Source organism: Lissotriton helveticus, chromosome 6 (genome assembly GCF_964261635.1).
Source record: "Lissotriton helveticus chromosome 6, aLisHel1.1, whole genome shotgun sequence".
NCBI lineage: Eukaryota > Metazoa > Chordata > Amphibia > Caudata > Salamandridae > Lissotriton > Lissotriton helveticus.
The window spans coordinates 3,025,997-3,049,077 of NC_136067.1; the positions used below are offsets into that span (position 1 = coordinate 3,025,997).

At 46.3% G+C, this 23,081-nt stretch overlaps 2 protein-coding genes across 2 annotated transcripts in view; both read right to left on the bottom strand.

Moving 5' to 3' along the window:
* Positions 1-10,573, bottom strand: part of LOC144764114 (zinc finger and SCAN domain-containing protein 12-like) — a 57,476-nt gene extending 46,903 nt beyond the window's left edge. Inside the window, exon 1 of the mRNA XM_078650284.1 lies at positions 10,269-10,573. The gene's annotated coding sequence lies outside the window, so the exon portion shown is untranslated. The remainder of the gene's footprint in view (positions 1-10,268) is intronic.
* Positions 1-23,081, bottom strand: part of LOC144761524 (uncharacterized) — a 745,631-nt gene that overhangs the window by 469,166 nt on the left and 253,384 nt on the right.

Sequence of the window (23,081 nt, forward strand, 5' to 3'; positions counted from 1 at the left end):
TAGAGGGGGGTTCCCTCTGCTTTACTGTACATTGAACACAGAGACATTTACAGACATACAAGGGAGAACCAATGAGAATGGTATTTAGGTTACACAACATGATGCCGGCTTCTAATGTGCGTGAGCGACCTAGAGCGGCAGTTAGAACGTGGCCATGAGTGTTTTCATGGCTGGAGTGAAATATAGCGGTAAAGGTTATAGCGCAGTGGCGGTGGTGGGCTACACAGCGAAACGAGCATAGCGTGAGGTACAGGTAAGTATTGTACATAATTCCTCACACTTGCTACTTGCTGTTAAAGCCTCCTGGGTCACCTGGCAGGGAGGGGAAGAAGACCCTAGACATTGTAAAAGGCATGTATTAGGACTGAACCTGTGGAGGGAAGATGCTGCTTACCCAGAGCGTCGTGGTGGATGGTTACTCACGGTATTTCCGATCAGAGTGCTCCTGCGACCTATCGTCCTGCTCCGGTGTCCCGAGTGAGGTTGCATGGCTCGGGCACGGGCTTATATAGCTTGTTCTATTGGCTGCACCTGGAGCGGAGAGAGGAGGGTGTGGTCGCGTAGGCCCCTAGTGCGCGTGTGTGGGGAATCAGTGCTGTTCGTATCGCGCATGCGCGGGGATCAGTGCTGTTCGTATCGCGCATGCGCAGACTGCAGGTGTAGTTACAGTGTTACAGTGCGCTTGCGCAATGTGCGCTAAGGCGATTCCATTCCGTGGAATGCACTGTCCAAATAGCCAGCCCTTTTCTGTATCCCTGTTCACTCTCAGACTCGTGGTCTGTCCCATCTCTGTAGCTAGCTGTGTTTTAAAAACAAATTTTTTAACTTTATTGTAATTCGTTTGTTTCCCCACAGTTGCTATCTTTTAATTCACCCCCTTATTTACTCTTGCCACAATTGCACTACTGGCCAATACCCTCTGGCCACATTGCTGTCTATTGAATCGCCTTAGCGCACATTGCGCAAGCGCACTGTAACTACACCTGCAGTCTGCGCATGCGCGATACGAACAGCACTGATCCCCGCGCATGCGCGATACGAACAGCACTGATTCCCCCCCACACACGCGCACTAGGGGCCTACGCGACCACACCCTCCTCTCTCCGCTCCAGGTGCAGCCAATAGAACAAGCTATATAAGCCCGTGCCCGAGCCATGCAACCTCACTCGGGACACCGGAGCAGGACGATAGGTCGCAGGAGCACTCTGATCGGAAATACCGTGAGTAACCATCCACCACGACGCTCTGGGTAAGCAGCATCTTCCCTCCACAGGTTCAGTCCTAATACATGCCTTTTACAATGTCTAGGGTCTTCTTCCCCTCCCTGCCAGGTGACCCAGGAGGCTTTAACAGCAAGTAGCAAGTGTGAGGAATTATGTACAATACTTACCTGTACCTCACGCTATGCTCGTTTCGCTGTGTAGCCCACCACCGCCACTGCGCTATAACCTTTACTGCTATAATTCACTCCAGCCATGAAAACACTCATGGCCACGTTCTAACTGCCGCTCTAGGTCGCTCACGCACATTAGAAGCCGGCATCATGTTGTGTAACCTAAATACCATTCTCATTGGTTCTCCCTTGTATGTCTGTAAATGTCTCTATGTTCAATGTACAGTAAAGCAGAGGGAATCCCCCTCTAACATGTACAGCACCTTAGCGAGTGCGACACTTTTTACCACACACTAAATCACTTAATATAGTTTATTTATTTCTCACTCACACATACTCATTGGTCCTGAGGAAAGCCAGTTTTAACAAACGGCCTGGCTGAAACATGTAGACCACACAGGACGTAGGAGCTCATAATACACTCCACATCGTCCGCAAGCCTTTTTATCTGCTAACAGGGGCCCAGCAATTAAAATTAATCTTACACCCTCGGGAACTGGGACCACCTGTATAGCTTTTAAACAGCACGTTCATACCCACTATTCACTGCACACTCAGTAAGTATACCAGCTCCTCAGTAATCTGAAGTCGCAGCACACCCGGGACACATTCGGTGTCACTATGGTGGGCCCGATGATGAAGCATGACACCAACTAGGTTGGTGTGTGAGGGCTTCATGACCAAACCAAATGGTTTGCCCACAGACGTACCTTCTAAGTCTCACTAACACAACCTAGCTAGTCCTTTATTGATATTCCTACAGCTAATCTCATCGCCATTTGGAACCAAACGTTTTATTCAATCTGCCTATTCAAACATACATGCAATTGGTTCATCCTCTACTATGAATGGAAGAACCATCTTGGGTCCAGTATCTCTAAACCAAGAATATGTGTAATTAAGGCAGGTCTACCAGCAAACATGGTGCAAATACAATAAAAAAAATATATATATATATTATTCGGAATGTTCATGTTAAGGAGTTTCAATCGCTATCATGACAGCCAACCATATAGTAAAAAACAACAGGTGATGGACAGAATGCAGAACAATGTCATACATTCACCCCAGTACGGAGATCTGGGCCTAAATCCATCATTTTTTTGCTCCCCATGCCATTCCAGTTTGAACCCAGTCATATGCAAATCAGTCTTGACCCTGGGCCCCATGGGAACAGTCCAGCCTGAACTGCCAAGCCAGGTTCTCCTTGGACTGGAAACAAGCATCCAAGGACCGGTTTCGGGCTTTCAGCCCTCATCAGCCTGGAAAGCTTGACTCCAGTGGTGTGGAGAGCCTGGGACTCACGTCTGAGCATACCCGTTCCACTCAGGGTGACAAACGCAAAAAACAACCATATTGTGGCATCTAAAAAGAGCAACATAAGGACAATGCCCAATTATTTCTCTTCAGCTCATTCGATCTGCGAGTAGACTGAATATAATGAAGGAGAACGGACATCCGTGTTCATAGCTCCGGTTCGCCACTAACATAAAAAATGGATCATCGAGAAATCATTTTCAATAATGCTCTTCCAACCCATCGCCATCTTGAAACCTAACATGCCCAACCTACATCTTCAAATCTTTGGAGGGTAATTGCTTATTCAGAATTTGGTCAAATTACCCTGTATCTGGGATCATCCAACACGGAGCAGGTATGTTATTAAAAAAAACTGATTTGTTAATGATCGATATGTCAGATTAAAATGTTCATTGTGGGGAAATATCCCCACATTGTATTATCGTGGAGGCAGCTCAAGCAAAGTTCCTACTTGTAAACGATCGTGGTTATTGAATCTATACAGTTAGAAACCCATCACCAAATATATATATATATATATATAAAGTTCTTCTTCATAAAGTTGAAGACGAAGCATATTAAAATATAACTCAACCCTACATTAGAACATCGTGAAGGTAGTACGGCGAAAGTGTTCGTACTTGTAAATGATTATGGTTGATAAGTATGTAATCATGAACTCCACAACAAATATAAACAGCGTTCCTCTGCCAAAATTCAACATGTAGCATATTACAATACACATCAAAACCATGTGTCAGACCAAGAATCAAACGTGGCTAGAAAATGATCCAACCTACTGAGGAATGAATCGATAAAGAAGAGAAAGAAAGGAGATGACTGCTTATTTTTATTATTGTCATTTGACTTTACACTTTGAGCGCCTGCAGGGGATCTTCTGCGTGCCTTTTTTGTGGTCTTCAACCACACATTAGCGATTGGGGTGGTTATCCCTACCTCTTTCGCACCGAATGTAATCTGAATACGTTTACACTTCTCTGTGGATATCTTTGGAGCGTCACTTCCCTGTTACATCCCACCCACATTTAAGTGAACATTGTAGTCTATCTTGTTTATTTTTGCGGGGAATGCTACTATCTGTGGGCAAAAGGAGATAGACTTGTTGAAATGGACATGCAACTTAAGTAGTTCTAGAGCTCTGGCCATTATTACATTCAATGAACTGGATGTCCAGCTGCAGAGAAAATTACAACTTGTGGACACAGTAAGTGGACGTCAAATGCAGTGAAATGGAAAACCAATCGCTAGGATGCTCTACAGCATGTGTAGCGATAAGAAGGTAAAATCTACAAAATGGCATCTATCGGGTAAAGGATGTGCTGTAGTACAAAGCAATCAAGACACTGTGAAACGCGCCTTTACACCAGAGGGCAGAAAAAGAAAGACGTTAATTAACAGGAGCATTATAAAAACCAATATTGATAAAGTAACACTTAACAAGCATGCTAACCATTATCCCCAATATTAGTCAATTCAATTCAAATCTCCTTTATTCGATCTTAGGAAAAGATCATAAAATTACAGAAGTAAAAAGAGGTAAATTAAAATATATATACAAAATACAATTCACAATATACAATTTCACACGCTATAAATTCATGATCTTAAAAACAACTGCGTTAATTCCGTGTAATCTCCATGGATTTTCTGCTTTGGATGGCCATTTTAAGAAAACAATAGGCATTAAAACAGATTTCCGGACTATTTAACAATTAAAGATATATTAATGCAGCCCTACATTGTCAAAAACCAGACCTAATCAATAGAGGTTTAAGACATAGTTGAAAGAATGTACGATAAAATCCACAAAAGAACATAAAATGCCGTAAAGATTGTTCTGTCTTTTTATCACAGGGAGTTGGGGGCGGTGGGGAGAGAGTACTGTACTCTACATTCCGAACAGTTCCATAGAAGCAAACTAAACACCAACCCATTCCGACCTAAATCTGAATAAAATAAATCTTTACCATAGAGTCAGCTCTTGTGTTAGGTACATGGTAATATCATGTGCTTAATACATAGTATAGTAATAGCAGACAATATGCTTCCTGGCAGCCTCCTGAAACCTCTGAGCAGTGACAAACTCCAGAGATCTAGGTTTTAGCCATTTTTTGGTAGAGCTAGTAATCAGATCATGGGCGCTGAACACTTCTTTTTCCTTCCAGAAGGGGAAGTGTTTGGAGTTGCGAGTACCGAGGTTGTGAGCGTGGCGCGCAGATGAGCTGCGAGTGCAGCGGCTCACCGCCGCAAGTGCATGAAAAAAGACGAGCAGCGAGTGGAGTGCCTGGCCAGCGAAGGACCCCGCTGAGCAATTGGCAGATGGGTGGTTAGCGCACGACCCTCTGCCTCGGCGGGGCTGCTACTTAGCCCAGTTAAGCTGGAGGAGACACTGTCAAGTGCTAATTATGCAATCTCCTAATGGCCAACCTCTGGTATCTAATTCTTTATTTACTCTTCAAAGAATTTTGGAATCAGATCTATCCCTTTTATGGAATATAATGGAAAACTCCCATCAGATACTGGATACTCAAATAGGCATGTTGCAATATTTAGTAGAGAATAAAAGGAACAACAACGTAAATGTCAATTAATACTAACAAACTGCGAAGAAACATCCGCTGAAAATCCTCACACTCCTAAAGTCACCTCAATAACTGATAACATACTTCCATTGAAGAAACAAATGGCGTCCCAAACGGGTCTGACCATCCAAAAAGAAAAGAAAAGGCCTGAGAATAACCACATTTTTTCCAATAGGAATCTATTTAAGGAACCAAACAATGATAAAACCCATCAGTAGGTCATACCCTATTATCCAATCTTTCAGCACTGATCTAAGGACTCACGTGAACCATACAACAATCTCTTGAAATTTAAAAAAGAAACAAAACCCATCGAATACCCTGCTTCAGCCGTTCCTGATCCAGCATCAACAAAAAAGGAAAAAAAAGAGGCAATAAGAACAAGCGGAAAAGGCTTAAGAAAAGAGCAACAAGAAGATTTGTGAAACAGAAGGCTCGGAAGTTAAAGTTTCCGAATCTCCTGAACATAAACCCCAGAAGAAGAGCAAATCATAAAAACCGCAACAAACACGAATGAAAAGGGGCAGCACAACTTAATATCCAAATCAAGAGCGAACTCCATTCACCTAAAACCTCTGGCTCCAAGTTTTTCCTTCGCAGAGAAAGGCAATGAGCCACCGGAAACATCGGCTGTTCAACTGGTAGAGCAGATTTGACGCGTGCACGGTTTAGACGGCCCCCCGGCCATCATTCACACTCGCCCACCGTGACGTCAGACGTCCGGGGGCCGTCAGACGCACGGAAGCGGTTAACAGAGGCTTGAGTTTGCGTCCCGGAACATAGCAGGGAAAAATCAGGAGAAACTAGCAGTAATCCTGGAAGATAGCCCGGGGATTGTGGCCTTACAAGAAACGTGGATAACAACAACTTTCCACCAAAATGAGCATTTCGTATATGACATTCAAGCAGAATCTGTTAGTCGGGTCAAGCAAAAGGAGGAATTGCAATACTTCTAAGCGAAGATTACCTCTGGGATCAAGAAACCATCCCGATGAGTACAAGGAATATCCAATGCATTAAGGTCAAGTGATGCAACAATACTATGGACACTCCGTTTGACCTAATAATTTTTAATGTCTACATACCAACCACCTGGACCCAAAATGGATGCACTCCCAATCTGAATATTTGAGGAAATTGAAACGGTGGTGGAAAGTCAGGGATTCTCCTCAGTTTTCCTCACAGGAGATTTTAACAGGAAAATCTCTAATGATCTTTTGGAAAAAAAGGGAATACGGCGAGCAAGAGGAAGCCTTGTAAATCCCAACACCAAATTTTCCCCCAGGAATTAAAGCAGACAAACGAGGGAAAATATTACTGTCCTCTCTTTGTCTTAAAAAGGTAACCTTAAGTCATCAATACTAGACTACATAGTATGCAGCCAAGACCTGTTTGGGAGAGTATTAAATACAAGCACTACATTTTTACAGGGAAGTGGCCATGCAATACTAAATCTTAAAACAGGTCTAATAGTGAAACTACCTCTCCAGGGTACATCAAGTATTTGCACAGCACCTTACTCGTGAACCAGGCCAAGGGCGACTGACATGGAACTCGAGAACACTCAACAAAATAAACTCTGCACAAGCATTCCAAATCGTTCCTTCTTCAGACCCAATAACAAACTTCGAATTAGTTCTAAATAAAATAAAAGTTGGTGCTTGGTGGGGTTGGAGTGTGAGTGGCTGTTTTGGAATGCGTGTTTGTGTGAGTGACTGTATGGATGTGTGATTGTATGTATGGATGTGTTGCCCTGACCCTGCTGTCATCAGTGGGTGTCCTCACTCTGCTGTCATCAATGGGTGCCCTCTCTCTGCCGGCATCAGGGGGTGCCCTCTCTCTGCCGGCATCAGGGGGTGCCCTCTCTCTGCCGGCATCAGGGGGTGCCCTCACTCTGCCGGCATCAGTGGGTGCCCTCACTCTGCCGGCATCAGTGGGTGCCCTCACTCTGCCGGCGTCAGTGGGTGCCCTCGCTCTGCCGGCGTCAGTGGGTGCCCTCGCTCTGCCGTCGTCAGTGGGTGCCCTCGCTCTGCCGGCATCAGTGGGTGCCCTCACTCTGCTGGCATCAGTTAGTGCCCTCACTCTGCCGGCGTCAGTGGGTGCCCTCACTCTGCTGGCGTCAGTGGGTGCCCTCACTCTGCTGTCGTCAGTGGGTGTCCTGACTCTGCCGTCGTCAGTGGGTGTCCTCACTCTGCCGTCGTCAGTGGGTGTCCTCACTCTGCCGTCGTCAGTGGGTGTCCTCACTCTGCCGTCATCAGTGGGTGCCCTCACTCTGCCGTCATCAGTGGGTGCCCTCACTCTGCCGTCATCAGTGGGTGCCCTCACTCTGCCGTCATCAGTGGGTTCCCTCACTCTGCTGTCGTCAGTGACAGACACGGGCCCCCTGCAGTTCTGCCAAGTATCACGCATCAGGTGTGACTAACGCATTTCAGTGCGGTGTTCCGCAGCAACGCACTGAAATGCATTGTCATGCATTTTTAATGCCTCCTCTGTGCCCCTGCATGTCGACTCTACTTCTCCCTGCAGGCTTGCCAGCAGCACTGGCTCAGACTGTTTGGTTAATAAACAGTTAACTAAATATTAATCTGCTCAGCTCTGGCTGAGTGTTTGTCTGTGCTACAATGTTGCAAATCAGCCGCCCTTCTGTCGTTGAATCCTGCCCGCGGTGCGGCTGTCAGTCACTGACTGACACTGCCGAATCAGACCCGGGGGCGGGGTCTGCCCTGCGCAGTAGTTGCTACTACTGGGGCTGTGTGGCACCGTGTGGGGGGGAATGATATCCGGATGTGCCCTCACCTCTGCCAAGTCTTCAGGTCTGGAAGAGTAAGTGAGGAAGTGGTGGGAAATTCAACCTGTTAGTGCACTGCTCTGCCCAGCCCTGCTGCTAAATAACCCGGCAGGGGGCCTACAAGTGGCCCCTGTGCGTCATCATGTCACTGCTGACAGTTCAGGTGAGGCTGCGCTTGGGACAGTGCAGTGAGGGGCCCAGCTGGAGGGACCAGGAGATCACCGCGGTAATCAGAATTGCAGAAATCTACGAGTCGCACTACAATTTGTTTAATGAAACTGAAAGGACAGGTCACTCAATTGAGAGCGTTTACAGCAGAGTTCACAGAACTCTAGAGGTCATCTGGATCTTTAAAAACTGTTTAAGTGCAGAGGGTGGCTGTGTTGTACTTGACCTGTGCTGCCTCGTACCAGTGGGTCAAGGGGTCACCTGTTAGTTGGGTATTGCAGTGGCTGGACTCTGTGCAGACCGTCACTTCTTCTACTAAAGAAATCCAGAAGAGGGTCTGCCGTCAAGTCTTTGCTCGGCTTGCCCAGATTGTTCATTTCTACCATGAGGTGTACATAAACTTTGTTACGTTATTCTCTTTTTCTGTGACATGCAGACAGTTTCATTGCATATCACAAGCAAGCACCCCTCGGAGGTATTCTACATTGCTGTGCACACTTGATTGATTCTTTTAAATTAATTTTTACGTATGCTGTATACATTTCAGATAAGACCATTTTTTTAAACACAGAAATATATTAAAACATGCTCTTTTCTGAAATGTATACAGCATACGTAAAAAGCTGTACTGAGATAAAAAATAAGATAATTATATCAAGGACTGAGTGAGCTACATCAGTCTTCGTACTTTGCTCATACTAAAGCTGCTTCTAGTGATTCTTATCTCGCTTGTAAATACTGCATTCCTAAACAGGGCCAAGAGATTCAATTAAAATTGAACATAACAAGAGGCATGCAGTACAAACACCACTGCAGCTGTGTTTCTGTGGGAAAGGTTTGCTTGCACTTGATCTTCCTTTTGCTAGGGTCATGATATTAGCTTTTCTCCCTAAAAGAACATTGTGTGATGATATACCACTTTTTTCCTCTCTCCCACACATCAGGCCTGCTGCCTCTGGTGGGTTTGGTGGGTTTTAAGGCCTCTACTGGGTAACAGAACTTTCCTGTTGATTCTGATGTCTAAGGTAGTTAGATTACTCCATTTAAGTAGGGACACAATGCTGTAGTCCTGGGATTTCTGTTAGTTCAAAGGATGCGAGCCAGGACTGCAATTACCAGAATGCAGTAGATTTGTTGTTGAACGAAAATCTACAACAGGTGCAAGGCATCTTTGGTAACATGGGGTTATCTTATCACCGTATTGATGTCTGTCATTAAATCCCTGTTTTCTCATCTCTAAGTACATTATAGTGTATAGACCGGATGGAGTTCTACCTCAAACTATTATAACTTCCAGAAGAAAGTAGGCAGCACTCCTCACCATTGAGGCACCCACGCTGCACGGGTACGAGCATAGATCTGTCAACATGCAGTCACGGAAGCATTGCTTATGAATACAGAGAGCTGTTAGAAGCAGCTGGAACCTTCTCCCTCTCATTTTTCCCTTTATTAAGGTGCCGGTCAACCTGGGTCCAATAGCGACTACTTTACTTTCTGCACTGATCAGCAGCGTCACTGTCAATAGCGCCTTTAGCTCTGTGACAGGCTGCCTGTGGCTGTTGTGATCTGGTGCTTGCTGCAGGGCTGGGCACATAGGCACCGCTCGCCAAATGGGGAGGACTGCTTAGTTAGGGTTAACTGTTTTTAACCCCTTCCATGCTGAAGACGGCCCCCGTCCGTCATGCAGCACGGTGGGCGTGTGCTGATGACGGCTGGGGGCCGTCATGAACCCGCCCACCCTTCAGAAGTGCCGCACAGGCGCAGAATCGTGGCCGCGCCCAAGGGGTTAATTGGGTTGAGGCTGCTATAGTGTTCTTGAAATAATAACATACAGTCTGGCTGTGACCTCTGTGTGTCTCAGCCTCACTCTCTGGTGTTAATTCTAATATTTATATTACTCGTGAGAAAGTGTCACTCATAATCGTTGAAATGTCACTCATAATTACAGTGAAATTATGAAAATGTCACGCATGGCCATCTGAAGCCTTGGCAGCTGTGGGACCCTGCAGCTGCTTACCTGGGGGGGCTCTTCCTCGTGGCTGCCGGGCTGGGCCCACACGGGGTCTGGAAGGAGACTGGGGGGGCCTCTGCTGCCGGGCCCTTGAGGGGGTGGGGCAAGAGAGGGGGGTCAGATGCCGGTTCCAGGGGGGGTCAGATGCCGGGTAGGGAGGGGGCCCTCGGCGGGGCTCTGAGCACACACCGACTCGCGGGGGGGGTCCTGGGTGGGAGGGGGGGGCGCGGGAGCCTCGCCGATCCCTTTCTCCAGACTCTGCGGGTGCGACGGGCCCTGTGCTGCCGCTGCCCCCGTGACCCGGAAGTGGCCCAACGTGTGACCCGGAAGTGGTCGCTCTGACCGCCTGTGACAAAGGAAGCTCCCTCCCTCCATATGACCCGGAAGCATGCCGCCGTCACCCGGAAGTGCTGAGTCAACCGCGCGGGCCCGCCTCATCGAACACAAACCCCCCCCTCTGGCGCGCGGACGGAAATAAAAAACATCCGCGGCCCTTTCGTGTGTATCAATTGCGATAAAATACTGAGGGTTTTGAAACGCGGATTGGGAGGATAATGCCTGTACTTAGTGCGCGCGCCAGGCATCTATAAATTTAATGCGAGTTTATAATTGAAATATGAATAAAAAGTCCTCTGTGCGCACTTCAGCATCGACTGACAGCTCGTGCCGGAAGTCCCGCCCTCCTCACCGATGACGTCAGCATGCCAGATAAATGGAGTACCGGAAGTCCCGCCCTCCTCTCCGACGACGCCAGTCACAGCTGCCAAGGTTCCAGATTGCTGTCTGTGACATATTCATAATTTCAGTATAAAGTTATTAACTTTATTGTACTTATGATGACATTTTCTCAAAAACACAATAAAAAATTATAACACTCATAATTTCAATGTAAGTAGGAGTGACATTTCAACCACTATGAGTGACACTATTCTGCGAGCAAAATAAACCAATAAAGACGAGAAAAACATATTAATATCAGAGAATACACCCATTTGAGCATCAAGAAACCCTAAGAAAATCTTAAAACTGCTTCAAATCACCAGAAATGGCACTAACCTAAGGGCATATTGTCAAGGCGGGCGAAATGAAATTATCGCCGCTTTAAGTGGCGATTATTTCATCGCCCTATTAGCAAGCTGTCGCTAACATCAGTTAGCGACAGCTTTTAGGTGATAGCGAGTGGTTTGGGGCCCGCTTTGCATGTCAGCGATATTTATCGCTAATGACATGCGAAGTGGGCGTACCCAACCTGTTAGCGACTGAAAGTAGTCGCTAACGTCGCTATTGCCTATTAGCAAGGCAGGCGTAGCGATAAAAAAAATTGCGAATATCGCTAAAAACTAACGCCTGCTCAGACCAGTTCTTAGCCATTATATCCAATGGGAGGTGGATATTCTGGCTAAGACCCTATTGGCGATGATGCGTGAATATCGCTGGTTTGCCAGCAATATTCACGCATTTAGCCGATATCTATCGCATTGGAGATAAACGTTGCTAATAGCACGTTATCTCTGCGATAAAATCCGGTGATGCTTGGCGATAAAAAAAAATTCGCTAAGTTGTTGAAAATATGCCCCCTAGTGATTTTGAAAACTGTTTGTAGTTTTGGGAATATGCAATGCATCATTGGACAGTCAAGTGCTTTCAACAGGGATATTTAACCCATCCTCTGAAAAATGACTGGGGTAGCCATAATTTAATAATACCTTCTCTCTAAAAAAGTCACAACACTGCACTGCTGCACCGAGGTGGGGAAAAATAAAAACAAATGCAGCTGCAGATGTCTTTGAGAAGTGTCCCTGTGAGTCTGTCTGTGTCCCACTCACTGGCTCAGCCCACTGCATACACTCCGCTGCTGTACAGTAGCAAAGTCAGTCTGTCCCAAGTCAAGACCACGGTGAGAGCCCCCAAGAGCTCTCAATTCTTTACTGGCACTGCTCGGCTAATGTGTGAGGCGTGTCTACCCTAAACACTACCTGCTCAGCCTCTCCCAGACTTATAGCACGTGTTCATGAGGCGTTCTAGTGTTGCCAGGCCATAGCAACAATTACTCGGGGCTGGGGTGCAGGCTGACAGATATATTATTATCGATCCAGTCTGTATATTAAAGAACAGTCGCACTCCTTAGTTAAGATGATAATCCTGGGTAAAAAAGATGAGTAGGTGCAACTAGGTTGACCCTCCTGAGTAAGAGGGTAAAGAATATAATCAAATCTGCATTCTCCCAGATAGTGGACAGTGTCCCCTAGATGCATTCAATAAAGACATTTCAATAATGGTGAACCACAGTTTTCAATGTTCTCCATTAATTTCTTTTCATTTTCTTCAAACTTCTTTAGTCAAAATAATCATAAATCCATCATATTTTTCAATGGTATGCCCAATGCATTTCAAGCATTCTGCCCTTCATCAGGGGACTTAATTTCTGTAACAAATACACAGCGTTTTATAGTTAAGTAACACATCACAATTACACTGTTTCATGGTCTTTAAGACAATATTTATGAACATAAATACCTTATATCCCAAAGGTGTAATCTTAGGGTTGTTTCGATGCCTTCTAAATGAAAGTGGTTTGGGATGAATACATGCACAATGGTTACGAACCTTAATATCACTCAGAAAAAATGTGCCCAGTGTAAACGCGAGGTGCATTACTGTGTGAGAAAAAAAGACTCAAGTGACAAACTCAACTCTAAACAAGCATTAGAAATGCAATAGGTCTCGGATTTATTCGAGTTAGAGCTAATGGCATTGTAAATGGCAATGTCTTTTAGCCATGTGTTATGGAGTGTATGCGTGTGGTGTGTAGTGAAATTATGTGGGTTGGATTGGAATTGTAGCAATGGTGGTATGCTGCGCTTTAGATGAATATGTTTAAAAGTAAAGTGCACCATACTGCGATTGCTACAATAGTTAATTGTGGATGCGTTAACAATTGATGTATGCACTGATGGCTGGTGGTGTCTGTGCTTGGTGGAAGCGTGCACTGCTGGCTGGAGATGTGTGTGCTTGGTGGAAGCGTGCACTGCTGGCTGGAGATGTGTGTGCTTGGTGGAAGCGTGCACTGCTGGCTGGAGATGTGAGTGCTTGGTGGAAGCGTGCACTGATGGCTGGTGGTGTGTGTGCCTGGTAAAAGTGTGCACAGACGGCTGGAGGTGTGTGTGCCTGGTGAAAGCGTGCACTGATGTCTGGGGTTGTGTGCCTGGTGGATGCCTGCACTGACAGCTGATGGTGTCTGTGCCCGGTGAAAGTGTGCAGTGACGGCTGGTGGTGTGTGTGTGTGTGTGTGGTTGCGTGTGTGGTTGTGAGTGTGTGGTGGTGTGTGTGGTGGTGAGAGTGGTGTGTGTGGTCTTATGTGTGTGGTCTTATGTGTGTGGTTTTATGTGTGTGGTCTTATGTGTGTGGTCTTATGTGTGTGGTCTTATGTGTGTGGTTTTATGTATGTGGTCTTATATGTGTGGTCTTATGTGTGTGGTCTTACCCTGCACACTCACTCTTACTCTGCAGTCATTCTGCACTCAGTCTGCAGTTATTCTGCACTCACTCTCACTCTGCACTTATTCTGCACTCATTCAGCACTCATTCTGCACTCACTCACACTCTGCACTCCCTCTGCACCCATTCTGCATTCACTCTGCACTCTGCACTCACTCTCACTCGGCACTCACTCTGACTCTGCACTCATTTTGCACTCACTCTGCACTCACAATCTGCATTCACTCGCACTCTGCACTCACTCTGCACTCACTCTCACTCTGCACTCACTCACTCTCACTATGCAGCACTCACTCTCACTCTGCACACACTCTGCACTCTCTCAAACTCTGCAGCACTCACTCACACTCTGCAGCACTCACTCTCACTCTGCACTCATTCTGCACTCACTCTGCACTCACTCACACTCTGCACTCACACACACTCTGCACTCACTCTGAATCTGCACTCTGCCCTCACAATCTGCACTCTGCACTCTGAATCTGCACTCTGCACTCACAATCTGCACTCTGAATCTGCACTCTGAATCTGCACTCACAATCTGTACTCTGCACTCTGAATCTGCACTCTGAATCTGCACTCTGAATCTGCACTCTGCACTCACTCTCACTCTGCACTTATTCTGCACTCATTCAGCACTCATTCTGCACTCACTCACACTCTGCACTCCCTCTGCACGCATTCTGCATTCACTCTGCACTCACTCTCACTCTGCACTCACTTTGCACTCACTCTCACTCTGCACTCATTTTGCACTCACTCTGCACTCACTCACAATCTGCATTCACTCGCACTCTGCACTCACTCTGCACTCACTCTCACTCTGCACCCACTCACACTCTGCAGCACTCACTCTCACTATGCAGCACTCACTCTCACTCTGCACACACTCTGCACTCTCTCAAACTCTGCAGCACTCACTCACACTCTGCAGCACTCACTCTCACTCTGCATTCATTCTGCACTCACTCTGCACTCACTCTGCACTCACTCACACTCTGCACTCACTCTGAATCTGCACTCTGCCCTCACAATCTGCACTCACAATCTGCACTCTGCACTCTGAATCTGCACTCTGCACTCACAATCTGCACTCTGAATCTGCACTCTGAATCTGCACTCACAATCTGTACTCTGCACTCTGAATCTGCACTCTGAATCTGCACTCTGCACTCACAATATGCACTCTGCACTCTGAATCTGCACTCTGAATCTGCACTCTGCACTCACAATCTGCACTCTGCTGCACTCTGAATCTGCACTCACAATCTGTACTCTGCACTCTGCACTCTGAATCTGCACTCTGCACTCTGAATCTGCACTCTGCCCTCTGAATCTGCACTCTGAATCTGCACTCTGAATCTGCACTCTGAATCTGCACTCTGCACTCTGAATCTGCACTCTGAATCTGCACTCTGCACTCTGCACTCTGAATCTGCACTCAGAATCTGCACTCTGCACTCTGAATCTGCACTCTGCACTCTGGGCTCTGTATCTGCACTCTGAATCTGCACTCTGAATCTGCACTCACAATCTGCACTGTGCACTCTGAATCTGCACTCAGCACTCTGAATCTGCACTCTGCACTCTGAATCTTGAATCTGCACTCTGAATCTGCACTCTGATTCTTGAATCTGCACTCTGAATCTGCACACTCAACACTGCACACTCACACTCTGCACACTCACAATCTGCACTCACTCACACTCTGCACTCACTCACACTCTGCACTCACACTCTACACTCACACTCTGCACTGACACTCTGCACTCACAGTCTCGAAGTATCGCTCGTATAAAAAACCTGTAAGCTGTAACTTCAATGCCTGCCTCAACTTTGGCAGCTCCAAGATAAAGGTGCATCTTGTTTATTGTATAGACAGTGCATAAACTCACTGATTTCACCCACATTGGGCGTACTAGTGCTGCGTTTGTCACGTGTAGTAGATCATGGTGTAATTATAACATACCTCTATATTTATATATGTATGTATATATGTCCGTGTGTGTGTGTACATAAACATGTATCTTTAAGTATCTCAGTGTGATGAAAGGCGGAAATTGTGAAATGGACTCTCGCGCGAGAATAAAAGCAGTTGAGCTGACTCAGACGTGCTTGATAAAGTGATATGCGAATACGACACTCTCTTGGCTATACGTTTGTGAAACTTGTTTTCTCCTCGCCCATTCCGCGCTTGGCTGGCTAGGGTGATGAGTCACCGGCAGATGGGCATGTTTGAGTCCTCTAGACTTCTATGCGAGTCCGGCTTATTGCGGGTTTGACAGTTGTGGTCAAGTGTAACCCGATACCACCTCGCTTTGTATCAGAGAGGGTGCCTGCCGTGCACAGCACAGGGGAAGGCTGCATTCAAGCAATTGTGCGCTGATTCGCAGATAGACGAGGGAAAAGTGCTTACAATGGATCCACGCCGAGGTGTAATTTCATGTACGACCACAGAGGTGCTCTTGTTAGCTGACAAGCATTACATTACGGTGACCAACTATTTTCATAGAGTCTGCGTGGACTGCGCCATATTTATGTGACTGGAATACAATTGTCAATTAGATCATCACATTCGCGAGCGGACGAGGGCGGGTTGCGCTGGTTTCCGTGACTGGAGTGCCGGCTCGCCTCGATGCTTAACTACTCTCGTTTTTGGTGTGTTTACAGTGTATTTATGATCTGAGTGCAGTAGCCGGCAGCTTGAAATGGGTAATTGCACAATGCTCATCTACACGTATGGGAGTACACTCCTGTGAGACAGGGACGTGTTCAGTCTGCACATCTCACATGTGTAATTATAGTCGATTATTCGGATGTCAACATTAAAAAAAACGCCAGCGAGTGGTGCACACGCGTGCGCCACTGCCACCATATGTCTTCAATTATCTCTGCAGTGACGGCCGAGATAATTGAAGATATATGGCCTTCTGGTGCGCGTAACAGACACCAATAGGCCATAGGCGGAGCTACTCGACCGCCTATGTCCTATTGCGTATTCTGTTTCTAAAGCACACGCACACGAAGGCCAATGGCAATGCAGCTAGCAAAAAAAACACCAAAAACCATGAGCAGCCTGGAATTTGTTAGGTACGTTTTTGGAAGCCCGGAGAAAAGGACTCCTAGGCCACGCCCACTGCTGATGCAGTGTGACGGTAGGCCTGAGCCCTAAAAACATGAAAAAATGTAGAGGTGTTACAATTTTTAGGTAACCAGTACTATCTAAATAAAAAACGCAAACACCGTGCTCACCAATATTAGTTCAATCGCTTACCTCCTCGGGTCCCGCGCTCTTCTGCAATTTTAAACTTACAAGCGATCCTTCAACATGCATTACTTCAGTTTATTTGGAAGCCTGCGACCTCTGTACCATAGCTTAGAGACCTCGGTGCTCAAGTGTTAGATTGTGAGTGTGGGCATCTCACAAAAAGTGAAGGACTGGTCTCACACACCACCGGGTGTCCTGCTTTATCATTGACCAGTCCTCGCCCTCTAGAAACTTGGTTTGGTAGAGGGCGGGCGTACACTTGACTACAGGGATGCACTTCTAACCTAAGTGGGGGCCCGTGAATGAGTGAGTGGGGTTAAAAACCAATATAGATACCAAATGAGTTTTAATGTGACCGGCAGCTATATAGTATTAAAAACAAGTGAACAGTGTAATGGGGATATTATTGTTCCCCCACCGTGGTGAGTATGGTCGACATGTTTCTGCCTTTTGGCCCAATTGGGTCTGCGGCATTCATCAGGACCTATAGAAAAGAAGTGGGGCTCCGCTCTTACCAAATTGTGGTGAGAAGGTACCACTTCGTGGGGTGACCTATGTCACACTCCACTGGAGAAAGGCTTGTGTTATTTAAGCCTGAAAGACAAAATATACATTGAGGATACAATTAAAATTAAAATCACCTAGGTCACTTTAAAAAAAAAAAAGGCAATTCAACCACATGCACAGTCTTTATAGTGAGTGGCTACATGTGTTATGTTATGTTAAAAGTAATTTGTAGAGCACACGTTCACCAGATGGTTTCTTGCCGCTGAGAAAGGATGGTAGTAGTATAAGAGTGAACTTCAATTAAGTGCTTGAGTAAATAGCCAGATCTTAAGTAACTTTCTAAACTCAGTGTAAGAGCCAGCGGTGCACAAATTAGAAGGGAGGGTATTCCAAAACTGGGGGGCCAGAGTCATATGTCTGAGACCTCCATGTTTCTTTCTGTGAAACTGTGGAGAACCAGCATATTTTTATTTGAAGAACGTAGGTCATGAGCTGGAGTGTATCTCTGTGTTTTAGAAGCAATGATGGCGGGCCCGCGTCCAAAGAGGGCTTTATAGATGGTACAGCCCAATTTGAACAGGCAGCGTTGAGGTAAGGGGAGCCAGTGAAGACTTTTCAATAATGGGCTCAAGTGTCGGTGCTTGGGTTAACCGAAAATAAGCCTAGCTGCTTGATTCCGAACCATTTGCAACCTATGTAACTGGCAGGCTGGAATGCCATTATACAGGGAATTTGCATAAACAATGCGAGAGATGACTAGAGCTAGAACCACTTGGGTCAAGGCCGCAATGGACAGGAATCTACTAATTTTCCGAATTCTTCGGAGATGGCAAAAGCATGCAGACCACTGAACTGATCTGAGCCTTCATGGTTAAGTCATTACTGATGTAAATTGTAATGTAAATTGATACTTGTATAGCGCACTACTCACCCGCAAGGGTCTCAAGGCGCTTGTACGAATACCGCTGTGGAACCCATCCTGGCTTTCCCTGTGAGGTGTCCACTCCTGGGCACCCCCAAGGTGGAGGCCAGGCATCCTTAGCGTTGTGGGGGCCGTTGTGGAGATTAAGCAAGCTATTGCCCAGAGTTGCAGAGTGGGACCCATGATTGGAATAGGCACCGAGGCGAGAATTATCAGGTCCGTGGAATTTTGAGCCCAAGACCCGCCGAGGCGGGGAATTGAACCCTGGTCCCGGGCTAGACCTCTGCATCAGGGTCTGCCGCTCTAACCATTGAGCCACACTTCTCCACTTCAGACTTTTTACCGAGCTGACTGGGAGAGGGGGACTCCCTAATGGTGGAGGCCAAAAGTTGGAATTCCAGGGATTGGCCAAACCACCCGTTAAAATCAGCTCTGTTTTGTCTGGGTTTAGCTTAAGTTGGTTAGTGTTCATCCAATCACTAATGAAATTCAAAGTAGATTGGAAGCTGGACACAGATGATACAGAGGTGTCAATGTTGAAAACCAGCTGGAGGTCGTCAGCGTAATTGAAGACCACGACCTCTCTTTTACGCAGGGCCAGAACCAAGGGGAGAACATACACATTAAAAAGTAAGGGTGAGAGAGAGGAGCCCTGCGGACCACATAAGTCAATTTTGTCTGTTCTGCCCTGAAGCTAGCGAGACGCACCGATTGAGAGCGGTTACTAAGAAATGAAGTGGTCCATTTCAAGGACCGACACTGAATTCCAGCACAGCCGACACGGTCGATCAAATGATGTGCGCCATGTGACATACATCTGTGCACACACCTATGTGTGCAAATATTATCTCCTATATCTTCCCCTAGGGCAGGAACCTTTATGCCCCATAGGAGGGGGGGAAGGAAGACTCCTGTAGTCAAACTCTAAAAATTGGTAGAAAACAAAAGGGACATGTAGCACCAATTCAAACGAAAGTTTTCTCAACAGTAGACATAAAGAAAACTGGGAGCCTGTAAGTGCTCATTTTTTATTAATATCAGCATTCAATCGCACAAGCATGCACCCAATCACTCCCTTACTGCCTTAAGGTGCGCCTTCCGCGTCAGCACCTAGCTGTGCACTCCTCTCCTCCTCAACGATAAGTGGGAGCTAAAGGCTAATAGGGCCTCATTTATGAGGCTGTGCGTCACTTTTACGCCGCCGGTGCGTCACTTTTTGTGACGCACCAGTGGCGTAAGAAATGCACCTTGTTGCGCCATATTTACAAAGTGACGCATCTAAGTAGATGCGTCACTTTGTAAACCCCTGCGCCACATTATACCTGAGCCAGGTATAATGTATGCAAGGGGGCGTATTGACGCAAGGAAGGGTCGTAGAAGTGACGGAGTGAAATCTATGTGATTTCACTGCGTCACTTTTAGGACACCGTTGCGTCAAAATCTTGCGCCTGCCTCACAGCAGGCGTAAGACTGATGCAGGCCCTTTCACATGGGGCTTGCCCCATGTGAAAGGACGCATTGCTGGAGTTGCGTCACTTTTGTGACACACTCCGGCAATGCGTCACTTTTGCGCTTACAGATAAGTCAGAAATGTTGACGTATCTGTAACTCCTTGCGACATGATGCGTCATACATTAAATATGACGCAACAGGAATGTCGCAAGGAGTGCGCACTGAGAAGTGACGCATCGCTGCTTTCACTATAATATTTATAGTACTGTCAATCAGCAGTGAAAGGTAATTAGCGCCGTGATTAAGTGAAGTGGCTGCCAGTTAGTGGGATCCGTTGTCCCCCAACGTGCTGCTGTAAATATGCCCTTGCGCTGCCTGACCTGCCTGGAGAGGTATCACCTGCTGTCGTGGAGCCCTGTCCGGAAATCCGGTGTACGAACCGGAATAGTTGCATGAAAGACAGGATGCTGCCTGACCCTGGTGGTGTTCTTTTTTACAAAAATCAAGAGGGGGGGGGGGGGGGAGAATGGACCACTTGTCCTGTATGACCAGGGTCTTTGTGCATGTGGGAACCATCATAAAAAAAAACCCTCATACATGTACACAGGCCGTGGTAGTATATCTTGGTTCTCCGCCTGAGTGTACTGTTACAGCATCATCATTGGGTCTTTTTCTTTGTAAATATGCTGACCACCACCTGGAGGAAGACCTACTGGTTTGTCAGTAGTGGTCAGAAATAGAAAAAGAGGGTGTGCTCGTGCTCTGGTGTAGTGAACTAAAATTCCCTACATCACTTTTCAGAAAAATATTTATTGGAGAAGTTGTGAGGTGAGAAAGTGAAAAAACGGTAGTGGTGCTTGTGTAGATCCAGTTGTAAGGTCAGATCTGTAGTATCTGTACCTTCTTTTTGCGTGTTGTTTGGTCTCCTCTGGGTGCCAGTGAGCTAAGGGGAAACCTTGTTCTGGCTCTGTGCGCAGTACCCCGGGTGGTCCATTCTCCCCCCCTCTTGATTTTTGTACTAACCATTGGAAGCCGAATGGACCACAGCTTCTCTTTCCCTGCTCATTGATTATGAATAAAGGCGCTCTTTTTACTCCAATAGGGTTGCGGCTTGTGGTTTGTTGGGGCGTGGTTTAGCCCATGTGTATCTGTCACACAGAGAACCCAGGTAAATATCGCCTGTGCTCCAGATTATGTGCACGCGGCATCACATGAGCTTATATGCACATGATAGTTTTAATCGATTATATTTTTTGTATTGCAACGGTTTTAATTAACTATGCAAATAAACTTGACTTGACTTGACGTGAGCTCAACACACACTGTCTCACGCTGAGAAAGCAGCCAGTTTGAAAAGCGGTGTCAGCGCCGTACCCGATTGATGCGGGAAAGCATTTATAAAGGAAGCTAACAACAAAGCTTGTAATCAGGTTCCTTTAGAATTAGAAACCTGCGTGAGGGTTTGTGACAAAAAATGCTGGGTACCAAATCAGTGCTCTTCCGCTATGAGGAGAGTAAAGGGCGCATTTACCTGGAAAACACTGCTCACAAGCGGGTTTTCATGTCATCTTGCTTTTTGTTTTAAAACTATATTTTTGGGTAGATTCGGTCAACTTTTCAGATATGGGAGGTATTTAACACCCCAGTATCCATATGCCTGGCCCGAAGATCATAATTACAAAGCGGTCTAACTAGAGTATAAAGATGTTATACATGGGATAGTTTGTTCCTGAGGTGATAGCCATCATGGTTTGTGGACAAACGGGGTGGTTGGTTAACGTCCTAGCTGTAACCATGGGATCTCATCATTGAGCCCCTTTTCCCATGACCGAAGTCGATAAACCCACCCCTGTTCTCTAATATGTAGGGGTTTGGTCAAGTCTGTCTTGTTTTTCTTCATTACCTCCAGGACCACCCACTTCAGGTGGGTGTCCTTCTGGTTAAGATCTAAGAAGTGCCTTGTCAGTTTAGTGTTGGCTTTCCTGAATCTAATTATACTCCGGTGTTCATTTATGCGGACCTTAATTTCCTTGTGGTCGTGCCCACATACATGAGGCCACAGGGACAGGTGAGGAGGTAAACCACATTCTCTGTGTTGCAGTTACTGAAGTTTTTGAGTTTCCAGGGATTAATGGTGCTTATATCCACTTCTTAGTGGCCGTAGTTAGTGGGCATGTGACACAACTCCCGCATGAGTAGTGTCGTGTTAGTCTCTGCGAATTCCAGAGTGTAGGTTGGTCTTTCTTCTCCTGGGTCGGTGTTTTTGCATGTACCAGCTCATCCCGCAGACTTCTGTTTCTCCTGAATGCAAACAGTGGAGGTTCCCACTGTTTTCTCGCACCGTACAAAATATGCCAATTCTTCCGTATGATCTTTTGCACAGTATTTGTTAGACCTGACATCATTGGCGTGAGTCTCCCTTTCATTTTTGACGGATTGCCTCCTCTGTTTCGATATGTTTTTGCTGGATTTATGCTTTGGGCACTGTGCCACTGCTAATCAGTGCCACAGTGCAAGTGCTCCCTATGTTAAATTAATGTACTGATTGGTTATTCCATGATTGGGTTATTTGATTCACTGTCAGCCCCTAGTACAGTGCACCATGTGTGCCCAGCGCTTGTAAATCAAATGCTGCTGGTGGGCTTGCAGCACTGGCTGTGCCACCCACAGAGGCAGCTTGTAAAGTATGTCTCAGGCTTGCCATTCCAAGGCCTGTGTGCAGCCTAGCACTGCCATGTTGACTTGGCCAAGTGCACCTACTTGCCAGTCCCTAAACCTTCCCTTTTGCTTTATGTTAGACACCCCATATGGTAGGCCCAGGGGCAGGGTGCATTGTAAGTATAAGGTAGGACATGCTCTGATGTGTGTAGCATGTTATAATAGTGAATCACAGCCATTTTCGTTTTTCACTATTGAAGGTTACCTGTTCTCATAGGCCAGAATGGGCAGTTAAGATTGTTACATTCTTACAATCCTAACTGACTCAGGGAACATGGTAGAGATTCAAATTTAGTATGCCAGTATGCCTGAACTCAGAATATTAAAATACATATTTTAGTAAAGTTTATTTTAATATTCTGTTTTTGCCAATACCACTTTTAGAAAGTAGGTATTTGCTTCCCTAACCATCTGAGCCCGCCTCTGCTGAGTTGTGTATTCCTTGTCTGGGTTT